Genomic DNA, 16,004 nt, shown 5'->3' with positions numbered 1-16,004 from the left:
AGCCAGTTGGTTTGGGGCCCAGCTCTGGTGCCCATGAAGCCATGCTACGCCTCAAGGGCCCTGAGAGCAGCTCTTCCACTTTCAGGCAGAGCCTGCCCTGCCATCCTAGGGACCAGGCTGCACTCGGCTGGGTGCCTCAGCTCTATCCCCACAAGCCAGGGTGGCAGCAGGAAGCTCCCGCACCTTGCACGCCCTTTGAGGCTGCCATTCTTCAAGCCACTGCTCTCTGCCCTCCGGGGACCCAGCCCTGCTCAGCAAATGCAACGCACGTGCCTGGCTCCTGCTTTTCTCCCAGGACTGCCCTGCACTCCAGCATGTGAGCAGCTGTAGCTGACACCCGGCTGCCCCACCAAGTCTCACTGATACCAATGATATCCTAGCTCTGGGAATGGACCCAGGCTTGTAGTTCATCTTGGTTGTTTCTCACACTGCCTGCCCTGCTGTACAAGCATTTCAGATATGCTCCTGAGCCCTCCCTGCTCCCAGGAGCAGGGTAAATGTTTCCATCCTCAGGCGATGTATGCAACTTGGATGAAACCCGAAGATAATAATGCAGAAGAATTGGGAAAAAAAAATAGAAAAAGAAAAGACAAACCCCAAAACCCAGAACTGACAGTCAATGTATTAACTCCCACTTCCAACAGAAGACTAAACAGAAACTAACACAAAGCAAGTGGGGAAGGGGACAGAAAATAGCAGGAAAAGGCTAATCTCACTGCTGCAGTGCTGCATGTAAATTACAGTGGTTTCCTAAAACCCAATAGCTTGGCTAAACTCAAAATTCAGCCAGGAAGGATCACAGCTGTGCTTGATGGCACTAAAACAATGGGCATGACTCTGCACTTCTGCAGCCTCTAAGGACAAATGCCAACCAGAGATCCTTTCACTTACTGAAATAGTCATACTAAACCAAAAAGGATCCACTTTCTTGCTTTGGCTGCAGTAACAGCAGGACAGCAGCACAAATTTGCAAGTGTAGAATGACAGCTAACAGAAGAGCAAGACAATGAAGAAATACTCAAAGTATAAGCTTTGTGCATCTTTTTTTAAAAAAATCTTCACTAATTTTAGGTTTGCTGTTTTACTGTTCAACAAGAATTAGCAAGCTTTCCAGTGATTTATTCCTGCCACACTAAGATCCAGCTTCTGGTTTGAAATTCATACAAGGATACACGTATGAAAAAAAAAAAAAAAAAAGAAACTAAATGAAACCAAAGCAAACCCAAAACCGCACCCTGTAGACCAAGACCTGAGGTAGCTTTAAGAATGAAGCTAATTGTGTCTCCAAGCCCAGAAGCACCTGAGGCTGCAGTGCTTTGACAGGGGGAGGGAGAGAGGACTTCTAAAGAGAGATGCAAGGCTTCCACCCTGCGACAGCCACCCACAGCCCAAATCAGGGACAGTCAGAGCAAACAAGAAGGAAATGTGTTTGCTTTCTCTCTCATTTACTTGAATTAGTTCTAACTAAGACTAAGTCTTCCCTCCCACTCCACGATTTTTCCTGTTTTTTAATTTTTTTTTTTTGAGATTTCTCTGTTCCTTTATGGTAAGATGCTACTTAGAAATGTAATACAGACGTGCCAGGGAATACACGAGGCTAAAAGAATGTTAGCTTTATTTATAACATGTGATTTGTGTTTATACACACGCTAGTAAAGAAAAGTGGAAAACAGCCATGCAATTGTCCATGGTCCAGAATGGCTAGTGCAGTCCCCCGCAAAAGGTACTCCCCTTCTATCTTCCCAAAGTGGGAACTACTCTTTACGGGATAGTATCAAAATATTCTTATCCTTCTAAGAGGAAGATGTTCTAACTCTGTCTGTGTCTGGCTACTCCTTCTTCACTTTTTTCACAGGAGGTTCTATTTGAGCAGATCTTTCACCATCGGTGTCCACCTTCCTTTCCCACGCGCTGTATCTTTCCTTCTCAGATCGATCTCCGAAGTCAACAGATCTGCCATAGTGAGCTTCCCTACCATATGGTGGAACTTCTCTGTGTCTCTTAAGATACTGCCTTTCTCCTTGCCCTTGAGGTATAGTCTGTTTAATGCGAGACTGGCCTCTAAATACTGGACACCTTGGTCGTGAACGGGATCTTCAGTATGGGGTGACCTTGACCTTGACCAGTGATAACCATGTGCCCTTGACCTAGAATGAGAGTTACCACTTTTCCCTTTGCCTCTTCTTGGATACGGTGGCGATCGCGAGTAGGAGCAAGGATGGGAACGTCTAAATGTTCGAGAGGAGGAGCGAGTGCGGGAAGAACCAGACCTTGACTTGGAGTCGCTATATGAACTTCTAGAGTAAGATGAAGCCCTACAGGGAGACTTGGACCTTAAGGAAAACACAACACAGAAAAAAATAATGAAGATAATTCAAAACATTCATTCTCCCCAGGTTTTTTCCTCCCAAGTTTGGTTTGGGTTATTTTTTTTTCCTCTCCCATATGCTTATGGCAAAGCTTCTTTCAGCTGCTGATGTGATGCTACTGCAGAGTGAAGAACTTGATGACATGTAAGAGTTTCTGCTTACAAGACACAACAGCTGCTGCTTTGTTAGTGTAAAAACATCCAGGAAGGGTAAGTCTATTTCCACTCACTTCTCTCTCATGAACTACCACAGCTGTTGATTGATTTCTGGTGGTGTATACTGGCCTCTACTGGTATGGGAACGGGAATTTTTCACTCCTCTGCGACTACATGCAGTGCAAATCATTTTTGTTGCAGTAAGATGCAAAAAGAGCAAATCTTAACAGCACCCATGCAGTATCAAACATCAAGAAAACATGATTTAGCCTCAAGACAGTAAAGCTCAATTTTAAAATGCCAATTTTTATATGTAATTATGTTTTCCTCAAAAAGAGTTCATTTTTCAGAGTCCTCTTTTCCGTCCTGTACTGGAGTTTTGTTTTAAATAATCTTACTGCAAGCACATATCCCCTTTCTTAAAGCCAATTCAAATTAAGACATCTAAAAATTAATTACTGCTTGTATTCTCCACAGCGATCTGTGCATACTCAGTTCATTATAAACCAGCTGCTGTATAAGTCCTATGTTACAGCCTTGTTTAACAGGTTACAAGTAGTCATCTCTTGAATTTCTGTAGAATACTCACAGTTCCCAACGTGGTCTGACACCTGCTGAGCAAATTGTTCTGGCTGTCATTGGATGACCTATTGGAGTGGGGAGACAAAAAAAACCCCAAAATCCCATTCAGTTGGTCTGAAGATAATTCTTTTAAGGAAATCCTGAAGTTATAGACACTTACCAGCTGTGGATATTGGTTGTCCTTGGGGGCCCAGAACGCTTGCTAATGCTGGCTGTCTTTGTACAGGATCCTGGTAGCCCTTGTGAATAAATGCAAACAGTTGGAAAATAAGCTCTACGAAAATACCACAATCAGCGCATATGTTGAAATAAAACTTACCTTCTTCTTCCAAAAAAATGCTGATTGTCAGAGTGGAAGGTTTAGACAGTTGAGTGGCACTCACCAGAGCAGTAGGAGGTGTCAGGAGTGGTGTTGGTGGCAGCTGCTGCTGCTGTTGCTGCTGAATCTGCTTAGGAAGCCTTTTCTTGTAGCCAGTTCCGTTTCTGAAGTTGTTCACAGCCTAGAGGCAGAAAAACATTTACAAAAAGGTAATATGAAACTTCAGTAGACACATGAACAAATGCCTCCACAGAATAAAATTTTTTTTTGCATTCCTGTAAATGCTACCAACCCTAAAATAAATCACCATACAGATATATGAACGACTCAAGAGTATCCGTATTTCAAGTACTTCAGTGTTCACATCAATTTGCAAGTGAGGCAATCACGTTAAACAAAAGTGTGACCTGAATGTGCCAGGTTGTCTCTAAAGAGTTGTAAGCTTCCATGACAACAGCGAAAGTATTTGAAAAGTAAAGTTAGCCTTGTTCAATTTCGCCTTGCTTAAAGGAGATGTAAATGAATATTTGCTTCCCTTTCAGCTTTTTACAAACAGACACGAAATCATCAGCAGGCAGGGAAATCATTGAGATGGGAAGTCGTTGTGGTATGACAAATCAAACCATCGCAAGGCTGGATGAAGCAGGTGCTGGCAGAACCATCGCCATGGGGATACCCCCCCCCACAATGCTGTTTGTCCCCAACAAACCCCACACCGACCAACCGCCATGGCAGGTACAGCAGCAGGCTCCTGCTCCTCCTGGTGCTCCTGCCCTCCAGGTAATCCCCCATACGGCTCTGCCCACCAGTATCTCACCCCATCACCCCTCTTTGCTTCCCCCGACAGGGACGTTTCCTCTCCGCCTGCCAATGGCATCGGAGGTGCACAGCATGAGCTTCACCGCCCCAGCCATGCTGCTACCAGTCACTGCCCGTGTGCTGCCTTCTGTCCCGGGGCTGATGGTGTCCTCTGAGCCTGCCCAGCTCCACACTGTCACCTTCCAGCTGGCCCAGGACAGCAGCTGGCAGGGGGTGCCAGGGCCCCTGGGGGCCCCGGGGCAGGGGGTGCAGCTGCCGCATGTGATGCCACTTCCCCCCAGGGTGCAGCTCCCCACCGTGCTGCAGCTCCCCCATGGGGCACAGGTCCCCCATGGGGTGCAGCTCCCCACCATGGTGCAGTACCCCACCGTGGCTGCTCCCTGGTCCACTGCCTATGGCTGGGGACAGCCAGTGGTGACAGGGATGCTGCTGCCCCAACAGCCGATGGGGCTGGGGCCAGGGGCCATGGGCCAGGGCGAGCCCCTGAACCCCACGGGCTCCTGCCCGCTGCACATCCCTGCCTGCCCCACCGCCCCGGCCCCCCACTGCCCCGCAGCTCAGCACTGGGTGCAGGGCCCCGCTGCACTCCACACCCTGCCCAGCAGCGCCCAGAAGCCATCGCAGACCTTTAAGAAGGACGCAGCGGCCGTCGAGAACAGCGACGCGGTGGCCAGGCCCTACCAGACCACCCTGGCTCCACTGACCAGCACAACCACAACCAAACCCAAAGGTGAGAACTGGGGGTGGCAGAACCTGCGGGAGGGCGGCCCGCACCAAGGAAAGCTTGCATCGCCCCGGGCTTTCGGTTGCCTTTGTTTGCTTTTTCAGCAGTGGTGACCACCCTGGCAGCCCCGGAGAAGCCTGCGGACCTGCCCAAGCAGGGGCCAGACCCCTTCGCCGAGCCCTTTCCTCAGCAGGCAGCTGACACCAACACCAACGACACGCTCACCTGGCTCAACACCCTCGATGGCACGGGCACCCCCAAGGCACAAGAGACCTCCCCGCAGGACAACGTGCCACCCAAGAAGAAGATGGTGCTGTGCCAGGTGGCAAAACAATCCAAAACCCTGGGGGAGGGGAAGCTGGGCAGGGACGGCGTGGCGGCAGGCGGCAGTGGGCAGCAGGCGGGCAGTAGCAGGCAAAAAGCAGGCAGCAGCAAGCGCATGGCACCTGAGGACCCAGACATACCCACCTCAGTGCTCAAGCAACCCGGAATCCCTGGGGACACCGGGGGGCAAAGCACCCCACGCCCGCCACTCGCCTGCCCGCCCCGCCCGCTGCTCATCGAGAAGGTGCAGAGCGTGGATCCCCTCAACATGCGAGCCTGGGACAGGCCGCTGCGCAAAAAAGTCCAGGCCAAAACGCCACAGGGGCTAAGGACACCCCGCAACGACCTGAGGGCACACTTGCTGAGCTCCATCCAGTGCCTACACCCACTGGGGCAAAGAGTCAAGCTGGTGGGGCCGGTGCACCAACCACCGGACCCGGAGACCCAGCCCAGCCCCCACATGCCCCCCAGCCTCCCCAAGCCCCTGCCCACGGCCCCGAGACCCAGCGTGGGGCCAGCTGCCTCCAAGGCAGCTGATGGCAGGAAGGACACTGCACCGGTGGTGGCATCAAGCAGCAAGGCACGCACCGGGGCTGCCGCCAAACCCAAGCAGCCGAGATGGCTGCGCCTGTCGCCCACGGCGGGCCAAACCCCATGCGAGGGGCTGCCCCAGCACCTGCGCATGCCGCCGAGGCTGCCACGCTCCCCTGACGACCCTGTGCCGGCCCTCGGGCCCTCGGGGGGCCTCGCAGCTGCGCCCACCCCGCTGGAGGAGCAGGAGGAGTCAGTGCCCATCACACCCCAGCAGCGGCCCGAGCGCGAGCACATGAAGAAGCTGGCCCAGGAGCAGCGGCAGTGGGCGGCCATGCAGATGTCACTGGGCCAGCTGCAGTTTTTTGTGCAGAGGGAGATCGACATGGAGATAGCCGACAGCAATGGCTACCCATAGCCACCGGTCCAGCACCGTCCCCCATAGCACCCACACGCAGGGGGAGATCCGGAGGCAGAGACCTGCACCCACCTGCTCCAGCCCCAGCCCCAGCCCTCTCCCACATCCCTGCTTCTTCCTATTTTATTAAAAGTGTTGGCTGTTCGCTTTGCAGTGCCTCTCTCTGCCTGCGGTCATTTGCTCAGCGGGAGGTGGGGTGCGGGGGTTAACACAGCCCCTGCCCACCCCACAGGTGCCTGAGCTGGGCTGGGGATGGCCACCAAGAGCGTGGGCAGATGGGGCATCACTCTGGGTGGTGGGCGCGCATGGGAGAAACCACGCTGATTTGCATCAACGCCGGGAGGATGGAGGCCTCCATCACCGCCCCGGTACCAGCATCACCATCACTGCCCCAGCATCACAGCCAGCGAGCCGGATCCAGCCCTGGCAAGGAGCTGCGGCCACCCCAGGGGGCCAGGCAGGGACTGGCTGAGCACGCAAAACCCAGCTCACACCGGGCTGGCGAGCGGCCATTGCTGGCCAGGGCTCACACAGTGAGATCCCGGAGCTGGCATTGCACCGGCTGCCCAGCTCGCTCCCACCCCTCTACAGCCTTGTCCGGCGCTGCCTGGACCACACCCAGCAAAACCCCTGCCCACAGCTGAGCCCCAAGACGGTGTCACAAAGAATTTGCAACTGGCCCATGCCAACTGATGCAAGGTGCCAGGACGCAAAGTATACAGTTACAGGGGCAAATACTTTCTTATCTGCATGCCGTGTCTGACTACAGCAGCCAGCATGCCGCGGGGAGCTCCTTCCTGCTGTCTGACCCTGCAGGTGCACAGAAAGTTGGGAGGGGACACAGCCGGGACAGCTCACCCCAACTGACCAAAGGGATATTCCAGACCATATGACATCACGCCCAGCAATAAAACTGGAGAGGAACGGTGGCAGGGGGGGGGCCACCTTTTGGCAAAGTGTCTCAAGGAAATGTTTCTAATACTCTAGAATGGTCAGACTAAGCATGGTAATCTCACTCCATGTTCTAGCTCTGCCATACGTTACCTTTTTTTTTTCCCCTCCATTCACCAAAAGGCTGCCACTTCTTTCTGAATGCAAGATGAGTTACATGGGGTTATACAGACAGCCCATGGAAAATGGAGAAATGACTCTGGGATCACATCTATCCCCATTCCTTGGCACTCCAACACTCCTTTCACGCTCCTTTCCTTGCCAGCAGTCAGGCCTTACGCACTCTGTGCAACACATACAAGATGACGACTTCGCCAGACACCGCCCAAATCAGCTCCTGCTTGAGTTCTCATCAGCTCAGCTCCTGCCACAACCTTTTCTCTCCTTACATGCAGCCCTGCCACATTCTCACTCACTCAGAAAGCTCCTACAAGCATCATCTCACTCACTGCCTTCATCGCAACTAAGTCTCCTTAACACCGTCCCGTTGTTCCCCTCACTTCACACATACAGTTAACGCGGCCTTTCATGCCTTAGCCTCCTCCCTCATGCTATTTCCCACCGAGTACCACAACAACGGCTCCTAATTACACGTCCTGACAGCAGCTTCCACTGACTGTCACCTGCTACACACCAACAGGAACAGCACTGTCTTCTCCCATCGCCATCCCCATGCTCGCGAAGAGCTGTTCACACACCCTGGCAGACGGCCTTGCTGCCTCAAAATCCTTGCTCTGCTGCTCAAGGCCATGAAAACTGGCACGCTACAGCTGGACCCACATCACTCTTCCTCATTCCAGGTGACACTGCCCATTTCTGGATATTCCCACCTGCCCACAGACATCTCTTCTTTTCAATCTTGTAAGCATCTTGGAAAAGCACACTTTTTAAAATTTTTTTAACACCTGCTTTGACCTTGCTACAGTACAGGCTCAGAGTCCATGACTATGGCTGGTAATGTCTGTAGCAATACCGAGTTGTGTAGGGATGAAAAATACCCAGTGGTTCAGCTCATTTCAGCTGTTTAAGCCAAGGCTTTTGGCTAGAACACAGCCAAGAACATTTAAAACCAGAACTAACCTACACTCCCTCCTTCACTGGCACCTCTTTCTTCATCAGTTTGTTGCACTTCCTTAGTTCCTGGGGAGTACATATCAAGATGTTCCTGTTTAAAAGAAACATCAGTCACACAGAAAACCTGCCACTCACATACATGGTGCCCACACAGTAGCATTATCAAGGCCCTGCATATACACAAAAGACTAAATTAATGAACCAGGGAGGAGAGAGCAGAACGAGTGCTCTGGCACCTGCGATTAGTAACAAGAATTTCTGCTCTGGCCTGGGGCTTAGTCAATGTTCAAGTACAGTACTGATCCACTAACAAAACTGAGCCTACCACGTAATCCCAGGTGCCATATACACCCTGCCTTCTTCCATTGCCTCCTGCCGATGAAATGTTTTCCAGGCTCTTCCACCTCATCGCAGCTTAGATACCTGCACTCTGGCTCAGGGCTGACTCGGGGAACTTCTCAGTGCTTTAATTTTGCGTTGGGCTTGATACAAGCACGAGGCTTCTTCCTTTGGCTTGGCCCCCAGCAGAAGGTGGGCGAGTAGCAGGTTTGCAAGTGCTTTGATGGAACTGAGCTTGGACACCTACCAGAGACTAAAACCCAAGCAAACAAAAAGCCCGGAGAAATTGCATTAGAGAGTAGCAGAAAGAAACATCAGGGCTGAGAACTGTTTAACACATGGGGTTTGCAATTTTGGAGACTGGAGCTCCCAACAGACTCGCCTCTTTGAATGGAAACATCCTTTAGCTTTTGGTCCTGACAGAAATACTACACACTGCCCCCACCTCTACTTTGCAGTTGCCTGAAGCATTGCCTGTCCATGCTCAGGTCTCTTCCACGCTTACAAAGTATGTTGAACCTGCAAAACAGTCGGTACTACAAACCGGCAGCCAAATGCCTCTTCTCTCAAACATGTGAAAACTGCAGTTCAAGACCACACAGGTACCATGACAAGCCTTCTGCTCTGGGTTAGCTTTTAAAAAGCAAGGTCTTCTGGACCTCTGTTTTCCAGCTGCCACCCACAGCTGCAGAAACGGTCTGCTTTGGATCAGCTGGAGGATCAATGCTAACCCCCAAAACTCAGTACAGGACGCTACACCTCAGGCTTCACATTTTGAGACCAACCCAAAGGACTGAATAACCTCTCTCCTGCCATTGGGCTGCCTGCAGCATTGCACATCCCCTGGCTTCTCCAGCTCTTCCCCAGCAGTCTTCTCCTGACCACTCTGCTATAGGCTGCTATATGGTCTCAGGGAACCATACTCTGCATCCACTCTGGCATCTCCCGTCAATGAGGATACAGAGATGCTCTCCCGGCACACTGTGCTCCTCTCACCTCTTCTGCTCTCACTGCATTGGCCTTTCCTCATCTCCAGGCACTGGTCTGCACCTTCAGTCACATCTCCACTGCTTGTAAAATTCCCCCGCTTCAAGGAAATCAACAAGATGACCAGGTCCTCCTGAGCCTTGTCTCTCATGGCAACTTTGCTCTAGCAACCAAGACGGAAAAGGGCCGTGTGAGCACAGAAGCATCAAGGCTTGCCCCACACGAAGGTGGGATGAGATTTGCTCTTGTTCTGCACAGGAGCACAGCACAAAGAAAACCTGGTCAGGTTTAAGCACTAACAGCTTTACTGGGCTTTACCGGGCTTTTGCTGCCTTCTGCAGACCTCTCGCCTGGTAACATGCCAAACTTCCCAGCCCCTGCCTTTCAAGACGGCTTATTTTGGCTTGCATTAGAATATCAGTCAGCACCTGCACTGCCGAACCCTTGTAGACATGAGCATGCTCCTCACAGCTCCGTACCGCTGTACCCTGCGGGAAGTGAAGCTCAGGGTCAGCAGTGCTGCACAGATATGTGCTGGAAGGCAGCACAATGGGAATATATATACGAGACTGGTGGTGGAAAGGTCAAGTATCGACACTGGGAAACGTGATGCCAGTTCAGTGTCTGCAGCAGGATCTGGGCAGACACAGGATGAGCAGCGACTCTCTTTGGAGACCATGAGGCAACAGGTACCCTCACTCCCACAACCCACTCTACATGACATCCCACTTCTCGCATCCTTGCCATCCACTTCCCATCCAGCTTTCCAGACTGTGGGAATCGTCCTCTGAGGGTAAGACAAGAGAAAGTGCTCCTTGCTGAACCACCACCATTTCCTCCACTGGAACCACCCCAGCTCTGCACACAAGGACATATGGCAGTGGCAGCAGTTCACTCCCGTTCTGCTCCCTACACACCCCTTTGAGGACCTGAATGAAGTCTGCTCCTGGGATCCTCCTTGTGCCCACCCCAGCCTCCTCAAAGAAGTCAACTATCAGCCACTTCTATTTGCGCGGGAGGTTAAGCAGCGTGACAAGATCCTGGGGGGACGGTGCACAAAGAAGGGGGGGTGCTGCTCTTCCCCCAGGGATGACAGTTCTCTGCTGGCAAGCACTGGAAAAGGTTAGAAAACTCCCTGAGAGCACCCTTACCCAGAGTCACCAGGCCAGGAGGTCAGACACCATCTGGGGCAACTCTACTCATCTGTTCTTCTCCCTCTAGTCTTCCCTTTCTTCTCAGGCCTTCTGTCAGCAGGGTTTGCTCCCGAGTTCCTGCAGATGCAAACAGAAACCCTTCTGTTGTGGGCCAGGAACTAACTCACCCAAGAGCTGTTTTTCAGAAAGGGCTATGGTTACTTGCCTGACATAAGCAATGCCCAGAGTTTCTGATGCACCTCCGGAGTGCAGGGATGCACACAAGGGACTGCTAAGGCTCAGAGTAACTCACATCATTTAAGAACCCACAACAGGCAACTGAACGGGAGAACGAGCACAAACAAGGGGTCTTTGCAGAATCACTATCGATTTCTTTTTCACATCCAGATTTTCCTCACCACGGGGAGGAAACACAGACTCTGCAGACCCTGCACACAAATACAGTTCTGCGGAACACCGGGGAGAAGAAAGTAGAGAGACCTGAACAGGGAATTTTCAAATCTGTGAACAATCAAGTCAAAACACTTCCCAAGTGTAGCATCAAGTTACAGAAATTTAAACCTGATGGAGCCGTGTAGCAGAAGTATTACAGACAGCTAGAGGGGAGCACTGCAGTCAAGAGGGGAAGCAACACAGACAGCTCCAACTGCACACTGCCACCTCATTGCCGTAAACACAACAGGCTTGGGATCCCGACTGCTCACTTCACCCTGGAATAGTCCCATTCCTCAGCTGAAAACGACTGTGCACGTGGCTGAGGACAGACACAATCCACACAGACAGCAAGCACAGCTAAATGCTGTGCTTTCCTTGATCACATTTCCTTGGCAATAATACATTTTAAAAAAAAACAAAAGCTGTTACTGCAAGAACCAGGAAGAAAAAAATCCCTGACAGGTTGATTGGAACTTCCCGGCTGTGGTAAAACCATCCACCCTCTGGAGCCCCATTTCCCAAAAGCCAGCAGCACAGCTTGCGTGGGGGGAAAGGCACAAATCAGACCTTGGGGCCAAGAGAGGGGCACAACCATCTCCCAAGGGAGCTGCATCCAACCACCAGCACTCCACACTTGCTCCTCTGACAACAAAGTCCCTCTCACCTGGAGGGAGAAACAACCTCCATGCCTGCAAATCCCCATTTATCAAAGCCTCTCAACAGAGACGGGGCCGTCCATGAGCACGAGACCCACATGCAGGCCTGGGGACAGCAAAGGCACCTGCTCTGTCCCCACCACAGCACGCCCGCTCCACAGCCTGCAGCCGTCTCTTGGAGAGGAGGCCACTCCGCCTTCCCCTGCCCTGCGCACATCAGACACCCACCTCCAGCTCTCAGGGCTCGGGCTGGCGACCCTCGGGGCAGCAGCAGGAGCCGCTCAGACCCTGCCTGTGGCCTTGGCCCTGGGGCTGAGCACTCGGGGCTGGGCTGGGGAGCTGGGCCATGCTGGGGCCCAGGGCACTGAGGTCTCCAGGTCCCTGTCCCCAGGCCCACCCGCACGGGGAGATTCCTGCTCCTCCTTCTCCTTCTCCTTCTCCTTCTCCTTCTCCTTCTCCTTCTCCTTCTCCTTCTCCTTCTCCTCCTTCTCCTCCTTCTCCTTCTTCTTCTCCTCCTCCTCCCGCCACCGCAGCTCCCCGGCCCCGCCCCGCTCCCCCCCTCCCCCATTTCTCCTCAGGCTGCTCGGCCTCTGCCCCCTCCGGCCCCGCCCCAGGCTGCCTGGGACTGACAGGCCGCCTCCGGCTCCGCTCATTGGCTCAGCTGTGGCCAATGGCGGGGCTGTTGCCAGGCGGGCACAGGCAGCCCGCGCCTCTCCTCCCAGGGCTGCCCTGCGCCCGCTGCCCCCCAGCCCGCAGCGGCTCCTCAGCCCGCCGGGACACTGGGCCTGCGGAGAGACGGCCTGCGAGAAGGGCCATGGCCCTGGGGCTGTTCTCTCAGCAGCGCAAGGGCTGTGCACAGCCCTGCCCTTCCTCAGGGCTCTGCTGGGGGCTGGGCCTGCCCGGGGAGGGAGCTGCCGGGAGGGAGCTGCCCGGGAATTGCTCTGGGCCCCAAGGCTTTCCCAAAATGCAGGTCTGTCTGTGCTGCCAGCCCCAGCCCTGGGCAGGGGGAGCTGCGTGACGGGAGCCGCTGATTTGACTTTCTGGGCAGATGATGGAGTAGGCAGACACAGGCTGTAAGCCTGGGCTGGTCTGTACCTGCAGAGCTGTGGGCTGAGCTAGTCTGCCTCTGAAGGCTGGAGAGATACGGGCTGTGGGCAGAGTTACTGTTTGCCAGTTAGCATTTCTTTTGGGGTCCTGTGACGGTGATGGTAAGGTCGCCAGCCTGCAGCTCTGCGGCAGTTAAAACTACGACTGAAAGAGTTTTGATGGTGGATGCTCCTCTGTGTGTTTCATTTTCAATAATTGTTTCACTGAGCTGGAATTATTTCTGTGCGATTAGGTGACAGGGATCTTCTTGCAGTAGGCTTCTGTTTCTGGAGCACATCCTGACAGCCTTTGTCATGCAGAGCTTTCCCATCTGTTCCCGAGAGGAGTCATGGTCATGATGTGGAGCAACTCCTGTGAGTAGTGGCTTCACCAGTAAGCTTGGATTTAGTGAATTCCTGTGGACAAATGGATGCAGCAGGTGCTCCATCCAAGAACTTTGATGTGCTGACGGTCTAGAGTGAATTTGGAGGCGTTTCCTCCTCCTCCTCCTCCTCTTCCTCTTCCTCTTCCCTGTTCTTCCTCCTCCTTTTCCTTCTCCTCCTGCTCCTCCTCCTCTGGTTCTTTGTCATAGTCATCATCCTCCTCCTCCTGTTTTTCTTCTCCTCCTGTTGTTGTTGTTCTTCATCTTGTTCTTCCTTCTCCTGTTGTTCCTGCTACTGTTGTTCCTCCTCCCATTCTTCCTCCTCCTCCCTCCTCCTCCTTCTCTTCCTTCTCCTCCTCCTCTTCCTCTTCTTGCTGTTCTTCCTCCTCCTCTTGTTCTTCCTCTGACTCCTGTTCTTCAGCCTCCTTGTCATCCTCCACCTCTTCTTCCTCTTCCTCCTTCTCCTTCTCTTTCTCCTCTGTCTCCTCATATGCCTCTGCATGTTTATCCTCTGTATGTTCATTGTCTTCCTGTTGTTCTTCATAGTCCTTCTCCTTATACCCCTCCTCCAACTCCTCCTCCTCCAACTCCTCCTCCTCCAACTCCTCCTCCTCCTATTCCCTTCTGTTTTTCTTCCTCCGCTTCCTCTTACTCTGTTGTTCTGTTTACTCTCCTGGTCTTATCCTCCTCCTGCTGTTCCTTCTGTTCTTTTTCCACCTTCTCCTCTTCTTCTGCTTCCTCCTCTTCCTTCCTCCTTCCTCCTCCTCTTCTTCTCCTACCTCATATTCCTCTTTTTCTTTCTCCTCTTCATCATCCTGTTCTTCCTCTTCTTCCTTCTCCTCCTACTCAACTTAATTTTATTCCTCTTATTCCTCCTCTTCCTTTCCTTCTTCCTCTTCCCCCTCATCCTCCTGTCGCCATCCTCCTTTTTTCTTCTCCTTTTTCTCATCCTCCTCTTCCTCTTCTTATGCCTGTTCCTTTTCCTATTTCTTCTCCTCCTGTTCCTCCTCCACCTCCTCTTCTTCCTCCTCTTGCTCATTTCTCATCTTTCTCCTCCTCATTGTTCCTTTTCATCCTTGTCCTATCTTTTCATCCTCCTTATCCCTCATCTTCCTTCTTGTGTTCCTCCTTCTCCTCCTCCTCCTCCTCCTCCTTCACCTTTTCCTCCAATTTCTCCTCATCCATCTCCTCCCATCCCTGGAGGTATCTAAAAGCCATGTAGAGATGGCACTTAGGGACCTGCTTTAGTGGTGCTTTGGCAGTGCTAGGTTAACAGTTGCACTCAATGATCCTAAGGGTCTTTGCCAACCTAAATGATTCTGATTCCGTGATTGTATGCAAAACGAAGCTTACAGAGGGTGGAAACAAGGCCAGGTATCCTGGGAGAAGCATGGAAATATTGTCCGAGCGTCCAGGGACCAAGTCAGGAAAGCCAAAGCCCAAATGGAATTGAATCTGGGCAGGGATGTCAACGATAGGCAGAGGGGCTTCTTAAGTACGCAGAGACAAAAAGCATCCTAGGGAAATTGTGGGCCCCTTGCTCAACGAGACAGGGGACCTGGTTACACAGGCCATGGAAAAAGTGGAGGTACTGAATGCAGCCTTTGCCTCAGCCTTTACTAGCAAGAGCAGCCTTCAGGAATCCCAGGTCCCAGAGAGCAGGTGGAAAGGCTGGAGCAAGGAAGAGGTGCCCTTGGTGGAAGAGGATCAGGTCAGGGAATACTTGTGAAACAAGGCATATGCAGTTCTGAATGTCTCTCTCAAGACTGTTTGTGTACTCTTCCATATGTTTTTATTACGTTGACTTAATAGAATCATAGAATCGTTTAGGTTGGAAAAGACCTTTAAGATCATCCAGTCCAACCATTAACCTACACTACCAAGTCCACACTAAACCAATCAAGGGTAGACTAGACTAAACCATGTCCCAAAGTGCCACATCTACCCATTTTTTGAACACTTCCAGGGATGGTGACTCCACCACCTCTCTGGGCAGCCTGTTCCAATTCTTGACCACCCTTTCTGTAAAGAAATTTTTCCTAATACCCAACCTAAACCTCACCTGGCGCAGCTTGAGCCCATTTCCTCTCCTCCTATCGCTAACTACATGGGAGAAGAGACCAACACCCACCTCACTACAACCTCCTTTCAGGTAGTTGTAGAGAGCGATAAGGTCACCCCTCAGCCTCCTCTTCTCCAGGCTAAACAATCCCAGTTCCCTCAGCTGCTCCCCACCAGTCCTGTGCTCCAGACCCTTCACCAGCCTTGTTGCCCTTCTCTGAACATGCTCCAGCACCTCAATGTCCTTCTTGTATTGAGGGGCCCAAAACTGGACACAGCATTCCAGGTGTGGCCTCACCAGCGCCGAGTACAGGGGGACAATCACCTCCCTGCTCCTGCTGGCCACACTATTCCTGATACAAGCCAGGATGCTGTTGGCCTTCTTGGCCACCTGGGCACACTGCTGGCTCACGTTCAGCCGGCTGTCGACCAACACCCCCAGGTCCTTTTCAGCCAGGCAGCTTTCCAGCCACTCTTCCCCAAGCCTGTAGCGTTGCATGGGGTTGTTGTGCCCGAAGTGCAGGACCCGGCACTTGGCCTTGTTAAACCTCATACAGTTGGCCTCGGCCCATCAATCAAGTCTGTCCAGGTCCCTCTGCAGGGCCATCTGACCCTCCAGCAGATCGACACTCCCACCC

The sequence above is a fragment of the Pelecanus crispus genome, chromosome 29 (assembly GCF_030463565.1).
Source record: "Pelecanus crispus isolate bPelCri1 chromosome 29, bPelCri1.pri, whole genome shotgun sequence".
NCBI lineage: Eukaryota > Metazoa > Chordata > Aves > Pelecaniformes > Pelecanidae > Pelecanus > Pelecanus crispus.
This window is presented reverse-complemented; position numbering follows the sequence as displayed.